The sequence below is a fragment of the Macrobrachium nipponense genome, chromosome 1 (genome assembly GCF_015104395.2).
Source record: "Macrobrachium nipponense isolate FS-2020 chromosome 1, ASM1510439v2, whole genome shotgun sequence".
NCBI classification, from domain to species: Eukaryota; Metazoa; Arthropoda; class Malacostraca; order Decapoda; family Palaemonidae; genus Macrobrachium; species Macrobrachium nipponense.
Genome location: NC_087200.1, coordinates 77,664,142 through 77,689,274, shown reverse-complemented (window position 1 = coordinate 77,689,274; position 25,133 = coordinate 77,664,142). Strand labels below are relative to the sequence as shown.

The 25,133-nt window shown below is 37.3% G+C and overlaps 1 protein-coding gene and 1 pseudogene across 2 annotated transcripts in view; one reads left to right on the top strand and one right to left on the bottom strand.

The window, feature by feature from the left end:
• Positions 1-7,146: 7,146 nt before the first annotated feature.
• On the bottom strand, positions 7,147-9,639 carry LOC135220216 (uncharacterized; annotated as a pseudogene).
• A 1,829-nt stretch (positions 9,640-11,468) lies between these two features.
• Positions 11,469-25,133, top strand: part of LOC135219392 (tyrosine-protein phosphatase non-receptor type 4-like) — a 523,112-nt gene continuing 509,447 nt past the window's right edge. For both annotated transcript variants that reach the window (XM_064256132.1, XM_064256131.1), the window contains exon 1: positions 11,469-11,981. The gene's annotated coding sequence lies outside the window, so the exon portion shown is untranslated. The remainder of the gene's footprint in view (positions 11,982-25,133) is intronic.

Below are 25,133 nucleotides of genomic sequence, written 5' to 3'. Positions count from 1 at the left end.
ATTCAACACAAACAGCCATTGGTAGTTGTTTTTAAACTCTAAATTCAACACAAACAGCCATTGGAAGGTGTTTGTGAACTCTAAATTCAACACAAACAGCCATTGGTAGCTGTTTTTAAACTCTAAATTCAACACAAACAGCCATTGGAAGCTGTTTGTGAACTCTAAATTCAACACAAACAGCCATTGGTAGTTGTTTCTGAACTCTAAGTTCCACACAAACAGACATTTGTAGTTGTTGCTAAACTCTAAATTCAACACAAACAGCCATTGGAAGCTGTTTGTGAACTCTAAATTCAACGCAAACAGCCACTACTAGTTGTTTATAAACTCTAAATTCAACACAAAAAGCTATTGGAAGCTGTTTCTGAACTCTAAATTCAACACAAACAGCCATTGGTAGCTGTTTTTAACTCTAAATTCAACATAAACAGCCATTGATGGCTGTTTCTGAGCTCTAAATTCAACACAAACAGCTATTGGTAGTTGATTCTGAACTCTGCATTCAACACAAACAGCCATTGGTAGCTGTTTCTAAACTCTAAATTCAAAACAAATGTCCACTGGTAGCGGTGTCTAAACTCTAAGTTCAACACAAACATCCATTGGTAGCTGCTTCAAAACTCTAAATTCAACATAAAACTACATTTGTAGTTGTTGCTAAACTCTACATTCAACACAAACAGCCATTGGAAGCTGTTTGTGAACTCTAAATTCAGCACAAACTGCCAATGGCAGTTGTTTCTGAACTCTAAATGCAACACAAACAGCCATTGGTAGCTGGTTGTGAACTCTAAATTCAACACAAACAGACATTTGTAGTTGTTGCTAAACTCTAAATTCAACACAAACAGCCATTGGGAGCTGATGTGAACTCTAAATTCAACACAAACAGCCATTAGTAGTTGTTTCTAAACTAAATTTAACACAAACAGCCATCGGAAGCTGTTTCCGAACTCTAAATTCAACACAAACAGCCAGTGGTAGCTGTTTTTAAACACTAAATTCAAACAGCCATTGGTAGTTGTTTCCGAACGCTATATTCAACACAAACAGCCACTGGTAGCTGTTTCTAAACTCTAAATTCAAAACAAATGGCCACTGGTAGCTTTTTCTGAACTCTACATTCAACACAAACAGACATTGGTAGTTGTTTCTGAACTCTACGTTCAACACAAACAGACATTTGTGGCTGTTGCTAAACTCTAAATTCAACACAAACAGCCATTGGAAGCTGTTTATGAACTCTAAATTCAGCACAAACTGTCAATGGTGGTTGTTTTTGAACTCTAAATGCAACACAAACAGCCATTGGTAGCTGTTTGTGAACTCTAAATTCAACACAAACAGACATTTGTAGTTGTTGCTAAACTCTAATTTCATTCAAACAGCCACTTGGAAAATGCTGTTCTGAATCGAAATTCACCAAACACCATTGGAAGCTTATTTTTGAACTCTAAATTCAAACACAGAAGCCAAACTGGTAGCCTGCTTCTTGAACTCTTACAATTACAACCCAACTTCCATTGTTCCGTTTTTGTTAAACAAACCCCAAATGCAACACAAAACTAAACATTGAGCTGTTCTTGAAACTCTATAATACAACAAAAGCAGCCCACAGGAAGCTGTTTCTAACTCTTAAATTCACACAAACAGTCACTGTAGACTTTCTGAACTCTAATTCAACACAAACAGCCATTGGTAGCTGTTTCTGAACCTACATTCAACACAAACAGCATATTGGAGCTGTTTCGAACTCTTTAAAAATTCAACACAAACATCCATTTAGCTGTTCGAAAACTAAATTCAACACAAAACGACAAACAGCAATTGGAAGCTGTTTGATGAACTCTAAAATTCAGCACAACCTGCCAATGGCAGTTGTTTTAAAACTCTAAATGCAAACAAACAGCCATTAGAGCTGTTTGTGAACTCTGAATTCAACACAAACAGACATTGGTTTGCTAAACTCTAAATTCAACACAACAAAGCCTTGTAGCTGTTGTAACCTCTAAATTCAACACAAACCAGCCACTGTAGCTGTTTTTAAACTCAAACAACACAACAAGCTGATGGTAGTATTTCTAAACTAAATTCAACACAACAGCCATCGAAGCTGTTTCTACTCTAAATTGAACACAAACACCAGTGGTTAGCTGTTTTAAACACTAAATTCAAACACAAACAGCCAATTGTTAGGTTTCTAAAACTCTAAATTCAACAACAAATGGGCCACTGGTACAGTTTCTGAACTCTACTTCAACACAAACAGCCATTGTAGTTGTTTGTAGACTCTAATTCAACACAAAAGACATTTGTAATTTTGGCTAACTCTAAATCTCAACGAAACAGCCATTGACTGTTCGTGAACTCTAAATTCAACGCAAACACCACTACTATTGATTTCTTAAACTTTAATTCAACACAAACACCATTGGAAGCTATTTCCGAACCTCTAGTTCAACACAACAGCCATTTGGTATCTGTTTTCTTGAACTCTAAATTCAACACAAACAGCTAATTTCGCCGTAGCTGTCTTTGAATAACTCGAAATTTCAATTAACACAAACAGCCATTGGTAGTTGTTTCTGAACTCTAAGTTTAACACAAACAGCTATTGGTAGCTGTTTCTGAACTCGAAATTCAACACAAACAGCCATTGGTACCTGTTTCTGAACTCTAAGTTCAACACAAACAGCTATTGGTAGCTGTTCCTGAACTCTAGGTTCAACACAAACAGCTATTGGTAGTTGTTCCTTAACTCTAAATTTAACACAAACAGCCATTGGTAGCTGTTTCTGAACTCTACATTCAACACAAATAGCTATTGGTAGTTGTTTCTGAACTCTAAATTCAACACAAACAGCTATTGGTAGCTGTTTCTGAACTGAGCATTCAACACAAACAGCTATTGGTAGTTGTTTCTGAACTCTAAGTTCAACACAAACAGCCACTGGTAGCTGTTTCTGAACTCTACATTCAACACAAACAGCCATTGGTAGTTGTTTGTGAACTCTAAATTCGACACAAACAGCCATTGGTATTTGTTTGTGAACTCTAAGTTTAACACCAACAGCCATTGGTAGCTGTTTATAAACTGTAAATTCAACACAAACAGCCATTGAAAGCTGTTTGTGATCTCTAAATTCAACGCAAACAGCCACTGGTAGCTGTTTTTAAACTGCAAATTCAACACAAACAACCATTGGTAGCTGTTTCTGAACTTAAATTTAACACAAACAGCCATTGGTAGTTGTTTCTAAACTCTAAATTCAACACAAACAGCCATTGAAAGCTGTTTGTGAACTCTAAATTCAACGCCAACAGCCATTGGTAGCGGTTTCTGAACTCTAAATTCAACACAAACAGCTATTGGTAGCTGTTTCTGAACTCTACATTCAACACAAACAGCCATTGGTATTTGTTTCTAAACTCTAAATTCAACACAAACAGCCACTGGTATCTGTTCCCGAACACTAAATTCAACACAAACAGCTATTGGTAGCGGTTTCTGAACTCTAAATTCAGCCCAAACAGCTATTGATAGCTGTTTCTGAACTCTAAATTCAACCCAAACAGCCACTGGTAGCTGTTTCTGAACTCTAAATTCAACACAAACAGCCACTGATAGCTGTTTCTGAACTCTAAATTCAATTCAAACAGTCACTGGTAGCTGTTTGTGAACTCTAAATTCAACACAAATAGCTACTGGTAGCTATTTCTGAACTCTAAATTCAACACAAATAGCTACTGGTAGCTATTTCTGAACTCTAAATTCAACACAAATAGCTACTGGTAGCTATTTCTGAACTCTAAATTCAGCAAGAGATTGCCTTGCCCTCACGCCATGTGTTTTTAATACCATTTTTCAGAGTGCAATGGCTAACTGGACGAGCAATTCAATACTTTATCTATCACATGCCGGTAAAATGCAACAAGAAAAAAGAAATAAGAAGGAAAATGATGACGTGTTCAACCAACAAACGAAGGGACAAACGAACTTCATCTTGAAAGAAGAAAGGTTATTAACACCCAAGAGAAACTGAAGCAGTTGGAGAATCCCAGAGCTAGGTGTGGATGGAAAGAAACATTCACAGAACCTTATAATCCATTTCAAGAGGATTAGGTGGGCTGACGGGAGTTACGAAACCACTCGAGAGGAGGACTTTTCATACTTTAAAATTTGTCAACAAATAAAATTTCTATGCCGATGAATTTGTATAAATTTTGGCATCATTATATTCATATTTAACGTTGCCAAGTGAATTCCTTTGACGTCTAGGAGGTAAGCAAAGTAACTATTATCATTGTGCCTGTTTGTTTATTGACATTCTCATTATCTTGTTTGGTCATCACGAAGATTGGATAACGACCACCGTCTTACACGCAAACATAGAATTGCCGAAGCAAACAAACGTGGACAGGCACACGCACGCACTCATATACTACAAAATATATACTCAGTTTCCGAGAGAGGAACTTTTAAACTTGAGTAATGCTAAAGTTAATATGTAAAAAAAAAGTTAAGTGAAGGTCTCGAAGATATTAAGAGGGGAATTCCATTAATATAAAATCTAGCAATCCTTTAGTGATTTTGAAAATGATGTACGTATCTGTGTACAAAGTTTAAATACACGTTCCCTTAGTAAATGATGAAATTTTAAAGAAAATATTTATCAACCTATGATTTACGGTAAAACGCAGGTTTTCATTTTTTTCAGAAAGGGGTTTCTTCTTAATCTGTTTATCGATGTGAGATTTTAAGGCCTGGATAAAAATTAAGTGTGCTATATTAAAAGAAAAAAACACACTTAATTTACTCCATTTCCACCCAGAAGAAATTACGGTCCAGTCAATCAGTTCTCTGTTAATTGATTGTATATTCATTTAAACATGAAAACTGTCAATATCGATGGTATATTCTTTGACCTATTAAAACTGTCAATAATGAGAAACTGTCAATAATGATGGTATATAGTTCTAACTATGCACTTTTTCTGTCCGCCCTCTGATCTTAAAAGCTACTGAGGCTAAGGGCCTACAAATTGGTGTGTTAATCCCCCACGCTCCAATCGTCTAACATACCAAATTACAGCCCTCTAACCTCAGTAGTTTTTTTTATATTAATTTAAAGTTAAAGTTAGACATGATTGTGCGTCTGGCACCCCTATAGGTAACATCAACACAGGCCACCACTGTGCTGCTGCTGAAAGTTTTATGGGCCGCGGCTGAGAGTTTCATGGGCTGTGACTGAGAGTTTCATGGGCCGCGGCTGAGAGTTTCATGGGCTGTGACTGAGAGTTTCATACAGTATTAGACACTGTACAGAAACTCAATTATGCCGAAAAAACTTCGGCGCATCTTTAACTTGTTAAGTTTGTGCCAACAATATTTTGAGACAAGAAAGTCAAAGAGAATGTTACAATAAATCACTTGCGAATCAAAGGTTCTTTTTGTCTCTTGACAACTGAAAAAAAAAAAAAAAAGGTACACTATAACATCTAAACGAGCAAGTGTTTAAATTATAGTAAACAGGTTTTGTACTTAGGCTATATTTTATAGTTGCTAAAACATTCAGTACGGTTTTTTAAAAAGTTTTTTTGAACCCTTTCAAATCCTGAGAGACTAAAAGTACTTCATTGCTTTTCCAACAGCTGAGATTTCTCCCTGATTTTTGCTGGAAGCTCTTTCAGTCCAACCTATGGCTCTGGATTCCCCTCCTCTAATGTGAAATATAATATTCTCTAGTATTAAAAAAGCAAACTATCCCATATATATATATATATATATATATATATATATATATATATATATATATATATATGTATATATATATATACAGGTGTTTCGAATTTAGAGCCTCCCCTCCACAGAACAAATGGAAAGTTATTAAGTTTTTTGCTATAGCCTTTCTCCAAGTACATTTCTTAAGTTTCTATTAAACTATTTTTCGTTTTACATTTCTTGTATTTTCAGACTGAGTGGCGGAGTTAGATACAGCCATGGCTAACAACTCAGAGGAAATCAGATGGATTGACCGAATCCGGGCTATAACCTTCAGAGAGGCCAGGGATGCTGGCGCATCCTTTATTTCACGTTCCTGGATAGCTAAATACATTAAAAGAGATGAATCCTTTGTTAAAAGACACTGAAACAAAAATCCATGTGACTGTCATCGCAAAAAGAGTGAGAATCTTGGAAGACCTGAAGTCCTATCTCAGGAGTCAAAAGACATCATAGTTGAGGCAGTGGGTAGACCAAGAAAGTCCACACACGCTCAAATTTTTGGTCAAATTTTTTTATGTCAAATTATTTGACGGTTGACGTTCGCCCTACACGCTCAAACTTCTCATCAAATTTTCATTTTGCTCCCGAGTGTCATCATGGATGCATATACAGCGTTGGCTCTTGGCTTAGCGTTGAAGAGCACACAGAAACGAAAGAGACGAAAGTGGGCCCAGCAATGGTATTTGTGTCGTGAACGATTTGGTCATGCTCCTTTATTAAATGAACTGAGAATTAGTGAGCCTGATGTTTTCAAGAACTTTCTTCGCATGGACGGAGAATCATTTGACAAACTATTAGATCTTGTGAGACCATATACAACCAAAGAAAACACAGTTATGCGTTGTGCGATATCACCATTTGAAAGACTCTCAATAACTCTCCGCTTCTTGGCTACTGGAAACACATTCGAAGACCTGAAATTCCTGAGTGCCATTTCTCCTCAAGCCATTGGTGGTATCGTTATAGATACGTCCAACGCCATCAACACATGTTTGCAGTCGTACATAAAGGTAAGAAGATGCTGATTGTTCCAATTACACTTTTTATTAGGTGAACTAAATTATGAATAACCATAATGAAACATTGAAAATTTTCTCTAAATAAAATATCCTTGTAACGAGATGAATGTTAACAAAATGAAAAGATGCTGATTGTTTCCCAATACCATCTTTATTAGTGAACTAAATTATGAATAACCATAATGAAATCAAATCTTATATAAACATATCCTTGTACGAGATGAATTTTAACAAAATGAAAAGATTCAGAAGAATATACTAAATAAACGTAAATACATATAATATAAGTAAATTGAAAGTGTAAACTGTCTTTTGGATCATTCAAATAATTGAATTATACCTATGCATTTGGGTTAAAGTTACCAAAATATCTTCCTGCATCAAGTGTTCCATCTACAGGATTACCCGAATTATCTTTCACCGAACTGTGCGACATAGGTGTATAAATCCTTGCAGCCATATTTGGGTATTGATGTGGTACAGCATCTCTATAATCACTGTGAAGACCCATCGTACTGCTGATGGGTGGGTTGGAATGGGACCCATAGGGACTAGGTGCATATTCACTGGTATCACTACTTGGTGTCCAACATCGAGTTTCTTGCGGGATGTCGATGCAGGTTTCCACAAAGTCCTTCGAAGATAATATCGTTTATTCCCTACTTTGCAAGTAGCAGTTGTTTAGGATCCATTTTAGATAAATCATTGGCCCAAGCTTTAGCCATTGTGAGAAATTCATTTTCAGGTTTCTGAAGATGTTCACAAGCTAGTGCTATCAGTTCGTCTTGGCGATTAGAAACCTTTGCCAATTTCTTACGCTTTGCAGGTTGAGCTGGAACAGGATGTAGGTTCGTACTTTCATTTACCCTGTCTTGTACGGTTGTGCCTTCCTGGTCATCGTCAATCTGAAATTTAAAAAATACATTTTTTATTTTCCAGATGCCGCAAACTGCTGAAGAATGGAAAGAATTGAGCAACGATTTCAATAAACATTGGAATATACCACATTGTGTTGGGGCATTAGACGGCAAACACGTCTCAATTAAAAAACCAATTGCCTCTGGATCATTTTACTATAACTATAAGAAACATTTCAGTATCGTACTGCTAGCAGTTGTCAATGCCAAATACGAATTTATAATGGTCGATGCTGGAATGAACGGACGTGTTTCAGATGGAGGTGTAATGAGCCATACAAAATTTGGTTCTTTGATGGAGCATGGCGAACTACAGCTACCAGGAGCCGAACCGTTGCATGAAGGAGACTCTGTTGATGTGCCTTACTTTTTCGTGGCCGACGAGGCTTTTGCAATGAATGAAAATCTCCTTAAACCCTACAGTGCAATGGGAAACGACGTTCCGGACCAGGAAAGAAGGATTTTCATTTATCGTTTAAGCAGGGGACGACGTATAGTTGAAAATGTGTTCGGAATACTCGTTTCAAGATTTGGTGTATTCCAGATGCCAATGATGCTTTCGCCAGAAAAAGCAACGACTGTCACATTAATATGTTGCTATCTACATAACTTTTTAAGGCAACGCCGATACATGGCTCCGGGAAGCGTGGATTGGGAGGACAATGTCACACATGAGCTTCATAGTGGGGAATGGCGTACTAAACAGAGAGAACTAGCAGCCCTACGTCCCACATTCAGCAGGAATACGTCAGAAAAAGCGAAGTTTACTCTAGAAACTATGAAGCACTAATTTTCCAGCCTTGGATCGGTTCCTTGGCAGTTACAATTGGTTTCATAGAAGCAAGCAAAGTGGAAGCAATGTAATTCTTTTATTTATTGATTATTTGTTTCTTTTAACACTTTTATATAGGCTTCTGAATAGTTTGTCTGTCTGTCTGTCACATTATGTGTTTTTTGACGGACGGCGAAAGCGGATGCATCGTCTTTGATGGTGATAGATGAGACCAACCAATGATTTTAGGATTTTTTTTTAGGATGGGCAGTATAGCCCAACCTTATATAAATCCAAAAATCATTCATTTGTTTGCTCTATCACCATCAAAGACGATGCATCCATTTTTGCCGTCCGACAAAAACCCATAGTGTGACATCGGCATAACGGTATTTTACTTTTAGATGCAAATGGACATGAATAACTATGAAATTTGTATAAATACCTAATTATGTTGGATAAGCTATGCAACAGTCATTGAATGCAACTAAATAAAGTATGCTTAATAATTTCACTTACCTCTTCAGTCGATTGTATTGTGCTTCGTGAAGAAGCCGGTGTTTCATGGTCACTCAGGAACCAAAGAGCATCAAAACACCATAGTGACGGCTCATAAATTTCATCTGCTCCTGCTCCAGATCTGCTTGAGTCTTTATTTTTTTTAATTCTTTTCGGAAGCTCGTCCGCATTGAGTTTATTTTCTTCTTCAGCTCCTCCTTCGTCCCTTCCGGATAATAATCACGGAATTTCTGTAGAAGAGTCTCATATGCCATATCTCTTTTATTTCTGTCACTATAACAGTCACTTTTAATGTTCCAAAGTTGTGGTAAACTTCTATAAACATCAATAAGCTCAAGAAGAAATTTCTTTTCATGTTTTGTTGGAGCCATGATGACGATGAGCCGCGCACGTCCTCCTCAGATTATGTCTAATCACTAACTAATTTGAGCAAATTATTGCTAGGTACCACACACGCACAAATTATTTGACGTTAGCTCAGAAAATATCTACTGAAATCAGATCAGTAAAAAATTTGACATCAAACTTTTTAGGCCATCAAATTACGCCACAAACGATCAAATTCATGTTAAATAATTTGACATAAAAAAATTGGACCAAAAATTTGAGCGTGTGGGCCGCTTTACGTAAATTGGCACTTGAACTAGAAACAAAAAGGGGAAAGAAGAGAAGTTATAGTGCTGTATATCGTAAGTTGAAAAAATCTGGTATCAAGCCATTTTATGTTTATTAGCAAGCTCAACATCACTCAGCAACAGAGAGAAGACCGTGCATGGTTTTGTGGTTCATTTCTTAAAGATTGGGATGAAGCTGACTTTCTCCATGTTGCCGCATCAGATGAATTCTTCATTTACACAGTCAGGAAGCCAAATCATAAAAATGACATCATTTGGGCTGCAAAGTTTGATGATATCATCGCTTACTGGTGGCGTCTTTCCTTTCCTCAAAGATCCTGAAAATGCGTTATCTGTTGAAGAAGTCACATTTTTGCATGATAGGGGGCCATGTTTCAAGGCTCTTCAGATACAGGAGCTGCTTTGAAACAGTTGTATCGATTTCTTCTCGTCAAGTGAATTTCCAAGTAGCTCCCCTGACTTTAATATGAGTTAAAACATTGGTAGTATCTGAAAGGATCGTGCTGAAGCGCTCACAGTGAACTAAGATGGTATACCAAGCCTCGATGATCTGCGAAGAGAGGTGACCGAAGTGCTCAGGGAAATGGAGTTTGAGTCTCAGCTTTTTTGCGATTTGCTGAAATCATACCCCTCAAGAATGCAGGCTGTGGCGCAGGCAGATGGAGGCCACACAAAATACTTTTGTTTTTGTCCATATCAAATTTTAGTTTATGTAATCTCTCTTTTCACGAATATCCTATTAAAAGGAAAGCTGACATTATTCCTAATAATAATATACTATCTGTGAAAACCATACATATATCAACCATTTTGCTAAAAGAAAACCGACTTACAAAAATTATTTTTTTATTGGCCACTGCTGATGGCATTTAATATATATATATATATATATATATATATATATATATATATTATATAGATATATATACAATAGCTCGCGGAGACGTTGCATTGAAATCATGTATCATTAGAAAAAAAATACTGTTGCATAAAGCTAATAAATCTGATGGTCCCTTCCAGGTCCAGGTGGAAGTGGTTTGCAGACGACAAGTTGAATTAATCATTCATATAACGTGTACTATACTGTTATCTACATTTTATTCTCGTTTGTTTAGGTGTAGGAAAAGACATACCAGCTTATACATTCAAAATCACTTGACCAGCGGGTTTCTTGTTTTATATATATATATATATATATATATATATATATATATATATATATATATATATATATATATATATATGTGTGTGTGTGTGTGTGTGTGTGTGTACATTACGCATACGCGTCATACACGTAAAATAAGTACGGAATAGTCAGGAGCTGAATGAAAACATCTGGATGACTTGCCACCCACTGACTTTTGCCCGCTCGCTTGGTTTTGATTTACTAATGATGCAGAATTCTTTCGGCACTTATCTTCTCTAATAATGAAAGCACCTGCATTTAACGTATAGTTTCATTAATTTAGCGGTCTATGAGGCTGTTTTCTGATATGATTTTACTTTCGCTAATTCATGTAATATATAGCCATAACCCATTCTCTGGAACAAGACATTAATTAGATCTATAGTTATTTGGATTTTTTCGTTTATGGTCGTTCAATGAAAAGAAACGCGACGAACTTTCTCCGACAGGCCGCTACGAAAACTTTCGGGAATCATCGTGCATCTGGCAGGCCGGGAGCAGATGTTACCATTTGTTCCTGACGACGCTGGCGGACGGGTTGGCGCGGGGGTTGGGGTGATGTTGGGGGTGGAGACTTGTTGGGGGATGGGGATGAGAGAGAGAGAGAGAGAGAGAGAGACGGCCAGCCATGGTGACGGGAAACATCGTTAGTGTGATTTTGTATGTTGTGAAGGAGAGTTGTGTGTGGTTCATTTTGGTGCTAACTTTTGTATGAGTTGTACGCATATTTCCCTTTTGGCACTCCCGTGTGTGCCAAGAAAGCAAAATCGTAATATTAGGATATGCGAGGAGTAGAAACTCACGAAAAAGAGATAGAAGGGTCTATACATTTCGAGCTTGCGAATACTACTTGCAAAATCAAGTTTTCAGTTTAGCATAGCCCGTGCTGTATAGCTGAGCACAGGAATTTTCTAATGAACGGTATCACCGTCTTTTCTCCAGCCGTGTGGTTACAAAACTTCGTGTGATTTAGTTAAGTGTCTTTTTAATGGTTTAGGCCTAAGTGCCAGTGGCATACTATGAAAAGAACTGAGTGTTAAAAAAGTGGGTGTGTAGTAGGCCGTCCAGTGTAGCCGTGGATTTTTAGGAACTGTCACTTGACGACCCGTCTTCTCCCAGCCCCCTTTTCCCCAACAAGTTCAGGAGGTGAGTACTGTATCCAAGTTTTGGACCCAGTTTAATTTTTATTAATTTTTATTTTCACAGGCACCGTAATGAAAGCGTTAGCAGGGGACAGCACCGCCTGTTTTCTAAATGTTATTTACCTGTGTAGGCTTAGTCCAGGAAGTTTGAGTGAGGTTGGCTGAGACAGGTTTCTCCGAAATATTTTTTAAAATCCTAAATTTTTTTCCCTTTGTTGGCTTATGTAATTTTCGCCGGTAATTAATAGATATTATTCCATTCTCGGGTAGTTGTTGGCATTTTATGACATCACTTGGTATGGAATGAAACTCTCTCTCTCTCTCTCTCTCTCTCTCTCTCTCTCTCTCTCTCTCTCTCTCTCTCTCTCTCTCTCTCTCTCTCTCCTCCCGGATCAAGATTGGTGAAAGTTCCTGGTTGGGTGCTTGGTTGATGTCCTTGTCAAGTTCTTGATGTTGCTAACTCCGGTTTTTACATCGGGAGTCCCGGTTTTCTATCCATGCATTTTCTTCCCTTCGTGCTATCTTGCAGATTTTTTTTTTCATTCTTTACTTTTATCGCAGTTTTTGACAAGCAGTTGACGTTGATTCTAGTTGTTATTTTCAAATTTTGCACAGTACCAAGCTGACAATGCACTAGTTTACAGCTACCAATTCGTTTTGGAAATGAGAACCGCCATGACTTTTTCTCGACCATTAATAATACTTAGATTTACCCATTATTTAGGAATAAAGGTATCACATCTTTATTATTTTTGCTTATACATCAATTCAGACTATTATGCTAAGCAGACCTAACCTAACCTGTCATACATTCAATGTAGTACTACTAATATTCAGAGTTGTCATAACTTAATCGGTGTTTGTGGAACGTACTAAACACAATTAATTTTTTTCTCTCGTGTTTAGATCTGTGAGAAGTAAAAGAAGTTTTTGAACGAATTGTTCCATATGTTACCAATTCTCTTATTTGTATTATATAATGAATGGTTAATCATATCCATTCCAGATGTTGATTGGTCCTTACATAATATTCATAGGGATTGAACTTTTGAAGTGCTGTTCATGTGCAGTAATAGGAAACAATTTTTAAGAATTGAGAATATATCTAATGACTTCTATGTAACTAATTAACATGTAAATTCACATGTGAAGTGACTAGGTGATTGAAGATATGTGGGATTGAATAACTTCATCATGATTATTTTTTTATTAGCAAGATTTGTTGAGATTCTGTAGGCTCTTGGGTACATGAGAGTAGCTGTAGAATTATGATAACTTTTCCTGACCATGTTGATTCTTATATTCAGATTTTTATTCCTTAAATAAATTCTACATATCATTGGTGAATAGTGTAAGCCCATCTCTCAATTACCTATTGCCTTTTATTTTTCATGTATATATCACAAGATATATTTTAACTTTACCCATTCTAACATAATCTTGTCTAGGGTACTATGCCTAACCTAAGTTACACAATGGCAGTTGATCTATACCACAATGTTTTCATCCATTCTCTCTCTGTTTTGTAATTTTGTATTATTTCTGATGTAAACCCATTTTAGGTAGTTGGTAAGTCCCAAGGAAAAGTTTATCCCTATTTATTGGACTGAAGGTTAATTGATTGCCATAGGCTCTTGGCAAGGATGCATTTCTTTTTTTCTCATACCTTATGTATTTGGCACCATATCATGCATCTCATAACCCTTATATGTGTTACACTAGCTGTCATGTGGTGGTTTATAATATTGCCACATTGTTGCCGTGCCCCTATGTCATTTTAGTACTGAGCATTTAAAAGCTCCAGGATATGAAATCTGTCAGTGCAAAGGGTAGTCTACTGGTTGAGTTAGTATGAAGGGATATTTTTCCTTTTGGTAGTGTTATTATAATGGGCTGTCACTACTTTGTGGGGGCGTAAATATGTTAGACAGCATTGGGAAGTACTTTTCTTTTATTTTTTTATTTGTTAATGGTTTTTTTGTAACATAGGTATATAACAGGTACCTATATATCATTGAATTGAACGTACAATATAGATTTACAGTTTCACATTGCTTTGTGTCAGTGCATCCCCATGTGTGTTTTTGTCATATTGTGACGTTCAGTATCCTAAAGATTTTTGCCAAAAACTCCTAAGTGGAATAGCAAGCTCCCATATGATATACTACTTGTAAACGTACAGACCTTTGGCCAATTTGCTACTGATAAAGGAATAAAACAAAGAGGATGGAAAGTTGAATACAGAATGAACACGAACCTCAAATTCAGAAGAATGGCACTTCATGGTGCATTAATTATTGATAACTTCAGTTATGTTTCAAGCATAGATCCTACACGAGCTCTACTTCCCAACTGCTGTGTGTTCCATCTTCATTTTAATATACAAACCACTTTCTGGTGTCTTGCTCAGCCCTTACTCCCTGAATATTGTATTGTGGGAATCCAGGGCTTTTAAATTGGGGCTAAGAAAGTGGGGGGATTAGCACAAGCTATTGGGAAATACCATGTTCAGAACTTCAGAAACAGAAAAGTAATAGTATGTAGTTGCCTGTTTTGAAGTCATTAGACAAAAGATAATTTCTAGAATTTAACATTACACTTGAATAAAAATTTTGTAAAATTTAACATTATACTTGAGTTCAAGAAATTTTTTTAATGTTCAACATAACATTACATTTCAATACAACCTGACCACACCCTATTGCTGTATATTCATTTTAAATCAAGTAGACTATGCCCATTTGCAACACTAGCCTACTTCAATCTCTCTAAGATGCCATAATTTTTTCTGATACTGAATAACTAACATGCTGTAGGGGTGAGCTGCTCAACCTTCTACACCTGTAGCTAGACACCTTGTCCTCTGAACAAGGTCTTGAACCCTTCAGTCTTCATTATATGCACTCCTTACCTAAGCTTGGTTGTGGAAGAGTGGAGTTCTACAATGTACAGCAATGCCAGTTATTCAAACAGGCTAAGGCTTTCACACATGGCTAGCTCACTCATAGGCTTTACTGTTTACTATTGCAAAAAATATTCCATAAGTAAGCATGCAACTTTTATATCGATGTCAGATTTGCCAGAACCTTTGAGATATACATATTTTACCAAGGAAAGGTGTACGTAAGGACCAGAACTGGATGAGAGTTAAGACTAAAATTCACAAAATAGAATAGGATGAAAGGGCCGCCATTAGGATCTGCGTAAGGTGTAAGTCTGTTAGGGAAACACTGGACCTAAAAATGCGAATGACCCTGATTTTTCATTGGTAACATTGCTTGGGCATTACACTCATGAGGGTAGGTGATCAGCTCATACTCTCCGATAATGCGATCTGGGTGTGTGGTACAGTACTTGAGGAACCTACACGCCATATTTCTCTGATGCTGCTTCCCCAAAGGGGTTTAGTGCTGTCAGTGGACCTCACTTGGTACATAGACATTACTAAAGTATTATTGCAGGGTCAGTATCTTCTGTGCTTGCTTAGGGCATTATACTCATGAGGGAAGGTGACCAGTCCTTGCTCTTCAATAAATGCCAACCTATGTGTATGGTATTGAGTACATAATCTACATTCTGTACTCCTCTGATGATGCTCCCCAAAGAGGATTAGTGCTGTCAATGGACCTCATGTGGTATGCTGTAGACATTGGTAAAGGATGTTTGCAGTATCTCTTCAGTCCCTCAAATTGATCAGTCTGTCAGATGACGCTCTCTGGGGAGAGAGTGATTTGTGGATTGAATAAGGTGAAGAAATACACTTATCTTTGTACTCCTCCTCCTCCTACTTATATTCTGTAAATTATATTTTATGGGAAGAAGAATAGGTCCCGGAGGTCCTCACATAGTAAGTTCTGTTAAACTTTGAATGAAAGTCTTCCTTCCTTGGTGTTTGGCGATGACATTTGCCCATGTAGAAATAATCAGCATACACAGTCTTATGTGTAATAGAAATAATTTTATAATTCACATTGGGATTGACCACCTGCAGGTGGATACTTGTTGTTGGTAGGGTTGACACAAGGTTCTTGTGAGCCAGTGTCTCCCCATTTACTTCTGAAACACAAGGACTGTTCTGGAATCTCCTGTGTTTAAGCTTTTGCTAGGTTAAGCAACGTCCTCTGCAAGTGGGTGTCTTCCTTCTTTTCATGGTTGGTGTTGGCATTTGCTGACCTGTGGTTAGATGTCTGCTGTAGGTAGGGTTGACACATGGTTCTCTTAACATGCCCATGACCCATTAATTCCCCGTTCATTTCTGAAATAGAGGGCTGTCTTGGACTCTTCCCTTGTTTGTTTGTCGACCATGGTAAGCAGAGAAGAGTTTGCACTACACCTTCACGCTTGGTGTGTGGATTGTGATTGTACTGGGTGTGAGCCTCTTATGGGAGATGATCTAACTCTTACCTTGAGGAATTTGTCAGGACTTGATGGTCCTTCTCCTGAGTGTATTCACAGGTGCTCTCAGGAGGCAAGGCAGTTGTTCCATATGCTGTTGTAGTTATTTGATCATTGCCTCTTGGCTCAGGTTAACAGTTTGATCTACAGGTCAGGTTCTATGCTATCTGGGAGATTGAGCAAGTGACTGTCCTATGTAGACACGCCAAAGGAAGTTCTAAATGCCAGTAGATGCACACTATAGTACTTATGCCTGTGCTCCTCTTCCTGACAAGTTTAGTTGAGTGAAACCTTGTTCTTTGGTTCCTTTAATGGTTTCCGTAGAATAAAGCTTAGGCAGCAGTGAAGAGTTCTGATAGCTAGAACATCTCGATCCACCGTTTGACCTCCTTCAGGTTCTCAGGTGATGAAGGGGACTAAGGCCAAACATTTTTGGGTGGTCCTGCTTTCTGTGCCTAGGGTCAGGAAGGGCTTTTCCGCCTTGAAACCAAGCCATGGAACCCAGACTTTTTCCTCTAGGAAGGGCCAGGAGCCATCCCAGCCTTTTCTGTCTCCCTCTTCAGCTCTTGCCAGGAAGGGAGGTAGATTCTGAGGTTAGCAATCCCTCATGCCAGCTGCCAAGAGCAGGGGAATGGCAGTAGGCAGAGGTGCTTAGACAAGGACCAGAGTTCTGGATAGTCTATGTCCTTTGGGATAGTTCAAGACTACCCTTTATGGTCCAGCATCATCCTTTATCTTGTATACAACTGGTAACACTCCTGACCTACCTTCCAGGATCTTTTAAAGTTTTGGTCTTGTTGGTAGAAGAGAAGATTTTGGAGAATACCGGAATATTCTGCAAGTTGTATACTCTCCTGGCTTTTACAGCTGTCTTTCTGGTGGAGAAGATGAATGGCAGTCATCAGTCTTTCTCCTTTGGATGAGTAGTATGCTCTACAGATTCTGTTCAAGATGTAAAAAGCAGTTTCCATGCTAAACTCTATTAGAGGCAACTTTGTGTGTTTTGATGATGCGAAGTTCCAGGCGCCCATCAGTCCTCCTGAAAGCCCTATTTACTTTGTCCGCAATGAGACTGTCTGTCAGTTCAAAGCTTAGTGCTTCAGATCAGAGCTCCCCAGTTGTTCATTTGAGTGTACACCCTGTTATCAGCTTTTGCCCATTTGTAAGGTACAAGTATAGGCTTGTTCCATTACCCAGATTAAACTATTAGCTAATTCTGGTGCCCATGGAGGTGCAGTTGCTCCAGATCAGAGAGTGCACCCTTGCATTTTGTCACAACTTGGGGATTGTGATAAACTAAGTGAAGTTGGATCTCTGCCCAATCAGCTGTTATAATTTACCTGGGTATGCAGTAAGAGTCTTTCTGTCAGACTTGTGTCAGCTGGATCAGGAATGTTTTAGCTTAGTTCCTGCTGTGACAGGTGTCCTTCTTGGCTTTGGCAGGTAGTCCTCTGTCACTTTTAGTAGGGAAGTAAGAGAGGACCTTGCTGGGTTGGATGACAGAAACATTTCCACTCTGGAAATGTTTCTGCTCTTGGATGCAATTGAAGGAAGCAGGGGCTTACAGGCCTGAGTGGTATGTCTGCTTGAGGCATGTGGACAGAAGGACAAGCCTTATCTGCACATCACCTTGGAAATATGAGCAGAGCTGCTAGCATTGCAAGCATTCAGAGATTGATGAGTGACGCCGTAACCATAGTGGCTAAATTCAACAAGCAGGGTTATAGTCTCACCTCTGTCAGTTCACAAAACATATGCCAAACTGAGTGGTTTGCCACACAACCAGCAAAGTAAATTCCAGCTATCAGGAATGTTTTGGTGGACCAGCTCAGCTCCCATGGGCAGTTAGTCAGAGCAAATTGGGCCATACTGTTTTTAGATGGGGAAAGGGTTTTCAAGCTTTGGTTTATTCTAGTGATCTACCTGTCTGCCACATGGTTACAGGAAACTCCTGGTGTTCTACTACATACCCTGGGGTGCTTTCAAAAACACCTTTCAGTAGCCCTTGGGAGTCTAAGGAATACAAAAGAAGAGTTTTTATCATAATCTCACCTCAGCCACACTGCACAGTTCCAGATGCCGAATGAAAAGAAGGAAAAGGTGCTTGATGATGGCAGGTGAGTGGAGTTCCCCCAACTCCCCACGGTCAGTTAACTACCTTGTCACCAAGTCTCAATTACTGATTCCAGCTCATGCAAAGGAATACTCCAATGTAAGAAGCTGTAGTTTTTATATCTAAGAAAAATACTAATCGCTAAAAATATGTGATTTAAAGGGATTCTGCCCTTTGACATGCTAAGTCCCCTCAGCATATATTATTGAGGAAAAGAGATGTCTGTACATGCATTGTGGGCCCAGTGTGCATATTAGTTACCATAATCAGTCAGGTAACTGCAAATGACTGTGCCAGTTAGTTTAGTTACTACTGGACTTCTGAGGATTCATATTAATTTCTTTTCTTCAAGCTTGGTACATTTGTAATCAACCTGGGTTGCATTAGCTAATTGGCTAATCAGCATAATTATCAGTGAAAGAGGGCTACCTTATATCATGGGTTTCATCTTTTGTCTCGAAAATTATTTTTTGAGGATTCAATTTTATTTTGTGGGAATAGAATGAATGTTTAAGGGGCATCAGGCATTCTTCATTGATGGTGAGATAGCAGGTGTTCTCAGCTGCTTTTGCTGACCTTCCCTCCATCCTTCTTCAGGTGATTTAGACCTACATGACAAATAAAATACGTGTGACTAGGACTTGTCCTAGGAAGTATTGTTTAGCTTATTTCAGCTAGATATCCGGCACTGTTCCCCTTATCCTGTCAGTAAAAGTATATACAGCATATAGTTTATATAAAAGATAAAATAATGGGTATTTTCTTGTTAAAAGTAGTTTTTATATACTATACGTATGTAACTTCCCAGTAATTACATTGCTTAGCCTACAGTTTCACTCGCGCTGGCAGCTTTAAATTTGATGATTGCGGTAGCGCTAATTACGTTGTTGGTGTAGGTATCGCCCTGTCCCCTTACAGAGTAAGAGAGGAATACCTGTCGGCTCTTGACTACAGACCTAGTTGGGGCCACTCTACTTTGAATTGATTTTCGCTTGTACATTTTGCCTTCGGATGTTTGGTGAAGTATTGGTAGCGATAGGCTTTGATGTTTTTCTTGGATTTATTTTCTGTTAGAAAAGACTTCAGTCTTAAGACAATTACATGAATTTAACTTTTCAGTATGTCTGACACTAGTGCTATCAATTTCATCATAAAATGCACTTTTTGTGATAAAACTATTAAAATAACCAGGTATATATAAAAATTTGTGTTGATTTTTCTTGAGTTTTAACTAACAAAATAGGCTGTTTTAAGTGTTTTTATGGGGGTTCCAACTATTCACGGGTTGTAGCTATTCATGGGGGGGTCTGGTACCCATCCCCCTTGAATATGGGGGACTACTGTACTATAACAGATTCACATCAACCGTGCATCTGATGTCTAGGGCAGTCCCTTATGACGCTCCTGATTGGCTGTTGATAACACAATCACAGGGCTGGAAAGTCTGTCTCTCAGGAGAATTCATGTAGGCAGAATGTATGTTCCACCTCTCCTGAGGTGTATTTTTGAAAGATGTATCCTTCAGGAGAGATGGAATGTACATCCTGCCTATGTAAACTCTCAAGAGAGACTGAGAGTTTCCAGCCCTGTGACTGGCTTATCAACAGCCTATCAAGAGTGTCATAAGGGACTGGCCTAGACATCAGATGCATGGTTGATGTGAATCTACTATAGCATGTAGTAGTATCCAGATACTAAATGATAACTATAGCTGTGAGTGTGTGTGTGTGTGTGTGTGTGTGTGTGTGTGTGTGTGTATGCATTTCACAATATGGTATTGAAGTTTCCATTCTATATGGAAGTGGATTTTAATCAACTTAACTTTTCATTGAAAAGAAATAGGCAAATTTCATCACTGTAGCTCCACTTACACAATTTGCAAGCAAGTACTGTAAAAAATGTTGTAACTTATGTGACTCACGAAGGGCTGTAGAGGCCTTTGAAATTTTTTCCATATTTGCTTTATATTGTGTAGCTCAGTGAAATTATTTCATAACTTGTGTAAGGCAGTGGTGAATTGAAATTTGCTAGACTCTGCTTATCTGTGCATTAAAGGAAATGAAGGTGCCAAGTAACAGGCAAAGATGCATCTGCTGCTACAGTCAAAGATAGCCATATATATGTTTGTAACTTGTTATTTAGTACCTGAAAGGCCCATTGTCATTAATAGGCTAAATGGTAAAGCTAAGTGAACATTTTTTTTATGTGATTTTTTTGCTATGAATAAGTGAGACATGTTTGACCTGGAGTTGATTGATAGCTTACTCACATGATTTAGCCAAGCATTTAAATCAAGAAATGCATTTTGAAGATAGCTATCTCTTGACAGAAATAGACTATAGATTCCAGATGACTCCTGAGTAGCTTGTTTGAAAGTCTCGCAATGACGGATTTGCGGATGCACCTCATTGATATTAGCTTACTGCTGCTTTGCACATCACACATTGGAATGTGTATACCCTATGCTTTATTTCTATGCTGTTATCAAAGAACTTTTATAATGGCTTAGAAATAATGCCAAAACGGGTTAGAGTATACACCCAGACTCTAATTTTCCTTTAGGTAAAGATGTATATACGTAGTATGTAGTTACTGTACAATATGTTAAATATGTCAAGAATGTCCTCTGAGTTAAGCTTGTCAAGCTTTACTTGATTTAAATTAAGTCTTACTTTGTCATGTTTTGTTAAGATATTTTGCTGGGCTTGCTTGAAGCTTGAGTTAATTTTGCTCCTTGAAGAGTTTTCTGCCACATTGTACTTTTTCTCTATTTTTAAACATAGAGCTTTAGTTCACTGAATTTTTGTAGTCTATTACAAGTGTGTTTGTTGATCCTATTGTGCATTGTACTCCGTTTTTCACTCTTGCTCTTTCTCTCCTTCTCCATTGCTGGTCATGCACTTGAATAAGAGAGGGAGCAGCCATGTTATGCATTTTTTACATGTTGATTGCTTCTTGGTCATGTCACCATCTTGCCAGTGTAGGTGAAGTGTTATTGCATCCCACATTAGCTGTCAGAAGTGATCAAATTGTGGGGTCAAAACAGCCCCAGACTTCAGAAGCACCTCAGGGATTGCCCGGTTTAAGAAGTCTATTAATGGGAAGTTGTCAGAATAGCTACTGTTTTCATTTGTCAGATTTTTGGGCATTGAAGATGGCTTCATGTCAAAGCTTTCAGGGTACGTACTGAATCCTTGGTTCTGTTATTAAAAATTCGACCATGTATTTTGCTATAAACTTTTTAAAGTAGTAGTACTGTATTTTACAATACCCTGATTTATAGGCCACTGAACAATAGTGCTAATGGGTTTGTATCCAAAAGTCAGTTTTTATTGTTTTGTGTGTGAAAACTATATATTTGCCATCAACCCATTAGTACTTTGCAGTGGCCTAATCCTGTGATAACTGCAGGTTTAGGCTACTGTGAAGTATGGGTTTGAACTGTATATACCACAGAAAATTAATAAAAAAAAAAATTGTATTTAGCTGAAGTAGAAGAAGGAACACACTTTCTTGTCATCAATGTCCTTTTCAATGGAAAATAGATAATAAAATTATCATCAATGTATTCTTCTGAGAAGTGAACTCTACTTTAAAATAATTAAAGTACTAGTATACTATACGTATTCATTTGAGAAGTGAAGTCATCTTCAAAATTTGAGATTTACCAAAACTTTGAGGTTTCAGGAACTTTTTATGAGTTAGTCTAATGAAGATAATGTTTGATTTATTAGGATAGGCATTTTCAAAGAACTCACAGTAGTATCTGCAATTATGTTATCCTTCATCTCTGCCTGTAAGATTGAGTAAAAGAGGTTGCTTGGACAAGATCTGTGGAGACTAGTAGTTGCCATGGGCAATCTAGTCCCTCCCTTAGGTAAGATAAGTCATGTCAATGAGAAAGTGAGGCCACTATAGCTTCTGCCAGGCCAAATTCGGAATTGTCTTCTGCCAACCTAATAGTACATATGCCCATGTCTACTCTTTGTTTTGAAAAGTTAGGTCCCTTAGGTTCGACTACTGTACATTGTCTTCCACAAGGCAGTGGAGATGAGAGCTTCATCATTAATGAATAAAGAATAGAAATGTGTGAAGCATCCATGTTCCAGTCCTATATATAAGGTGCCTCAGGTTTCTGGCTTGTACAGTGTTGTAAGATAGGCACACATTTTTATGGGTAACTTCCTGTTTACCATATCAACTTTACAGACTGTAGTAGTTGAAGTGTCTGCAATGTAGTCTGTAGGCTACTGGAAAAGAATGAGATTTTGTAGACCTAATTGCCTGTGATGCTACATGTCCGTAAATGCGCCATGCATGAGGAATAGTAAGAATTCTATTGTTTTGGTAGAGGATAGCGATTATAAGGTTATTTCTGTGTGAGGTTAAAGAGAAAAACAGTACAGTACTAGATCTGTTGTTCCAGCTATTACAGTAAGTATGGTTGTTGGACATGCCAGTCAGTTTTTCAATATTTCATTAAAAGTTCGTCGTTCATTATGTCTTGGTTACATTTTCAGTAGGGTCAGAAGTTATTGGTGGACAGGTACCTATTAGCTAACCCTGTTTTCACTCGCCTTTTCCTTCAGTCCCTATTGTTTAGTTCATCTGTAGTTAGCAGAGAATTTGGTTCACATATTCATACAAATATGTAACAATATTTGAGCAATGAGCTTAATCTTCATATATATAACTTATGAGTACCATAGATTTTTAAATACTACTATTGGTATATACCGTATGTACTACTTGGAACTCTATTTGATCTCGGTGGTTAATGAATTTTCAGTTGAATACATGTGAAGGGTTTATATTTTATGGTGACATGTGAGATCTAGTTTTATTTGTAAATGTTATGCAACCTGTTACAGTATTTTACTTATTTTCTTTGTCCTTGTGGTGACTTAAGAATCGTTTTTATTTTAGAAACTTATTAGTTCATAACTATTTTTGGCCTTTCTTTACCATCTTAAGCATAAAACAGAGGTTTGAATATACTGTATAAAATGTTAAGAATACGAACCAGTACAGCTTATTTTAATTTTTGTGTGTGGAGACTTTATTTCAAGAATTTTTGAGTGGTGAAAGCCCTTGAATTGCTGGAAGTTGTTTGTCAGTAAATGATGTAAATTAATTTTTGTATATAAAAGAAGTATTATGTAAAAGGTAAGATAACTAGATTACTGAACTGATTCATCCTGGCATGGTTACAAGATTCCTGAAGAAATTTCTTGGTTTGTAGAGTTTGAAGACATGATTTCTCTGGCCAATTCCTCTATGTTCAGTTTGTACCACAGCTACTAATGTAAAGACTAGAAAAAACATTTAAGAAGACTCTGCCATGCTGCATTATTACATAATGAAGTACATTTGAAAGAAAGCCTTCTTCCAAATAATAAATTTTGCCTACCTAGAGAAAATTGCTGTAAATGAAAATTGAAAGTCATGCACTCCTTACTTTTTTTTTATCATACTAACAGGTGTTGCCAAATTTGTTGTTTTTAAATATTTCAAGCAATCAAATTTGCATGTTTATAATGTCTATAGGCTAGCCCAGCAAGGTGGGAAATGGATACACAAGGGAGGTCCAGTAGAGTACATGCTTTTATGACAGACTGAAGTGAATATCCAATCTGTGAGCTCATTTTTTCATTTTGATGAAATACAGATGATGAAATGTGTCAGAGGGTTTATTGATTCATCTTTTGCTTGATTTGTTGCTGGTGTGGTTGCAAGATTCCTGACTACATAATCAGATTCTTTGTTTATTAACTCCCTTGAAACTTCTGGGACCTCAAATTGAGTTGATTGTTGTATGAACCAGTTTTAAACACAAAAATATGTTTCCACGATTTGAGTCCAAATACAGTACTACTAGTATACAGTACACATGATTTGCTTTTGTCTTCATTTTTTTTTCTTATGACGCATTTGACATTGGTCATGAAGTCACTAAGTGACATTTGCAAAGATATCATACAGTATATAGTACATATCTTTTGTATCTTTCAGCATGATGTATGTGGCGGCCATACTGCTCAGATAGGCAGTTGAGTTATTTGAATTCTATTCTAAGTGTTGAGACTGACTCTGACTGACTAGCAAGCCTGAGTTGCTAAGGGCACTACATGGTTCTGAAAGGAATCTTTTAGGGTGGCCCTAAAGTGAATTGTTTAAATGTCCTCTAATTTGTTTTTTCTGGGTAGATATTTTTTCTCATTTACCACCACATTTTTCTCCTAGCACCTCATTTATAGTGTGGTCTCTCCAATGTACTCCAGCCATGAATCTATTTCACTTTCTTTATGGAGTGTCTATGTCAGTGCAGCTTGTAAAAGTCCAAGCTACATGCATCAGAACCTTTTGTTGTATTCATCAGTGATTAAAAATAAATAAAAATAAAAAAACATTCATCAGTGATTAGCCTGTATATACTATATATATATATATATATATATATATATATATATATATATATATATATATATATATATATATATATATATATATATATATACATATACTATACATATACATACATACATACATACATACATACATACATACATACATACATATATATATATACTGTAGTATATGTGGTGTGTGTGCACGTGTCATAGTATACTACTCTTATAGTATTTAGTA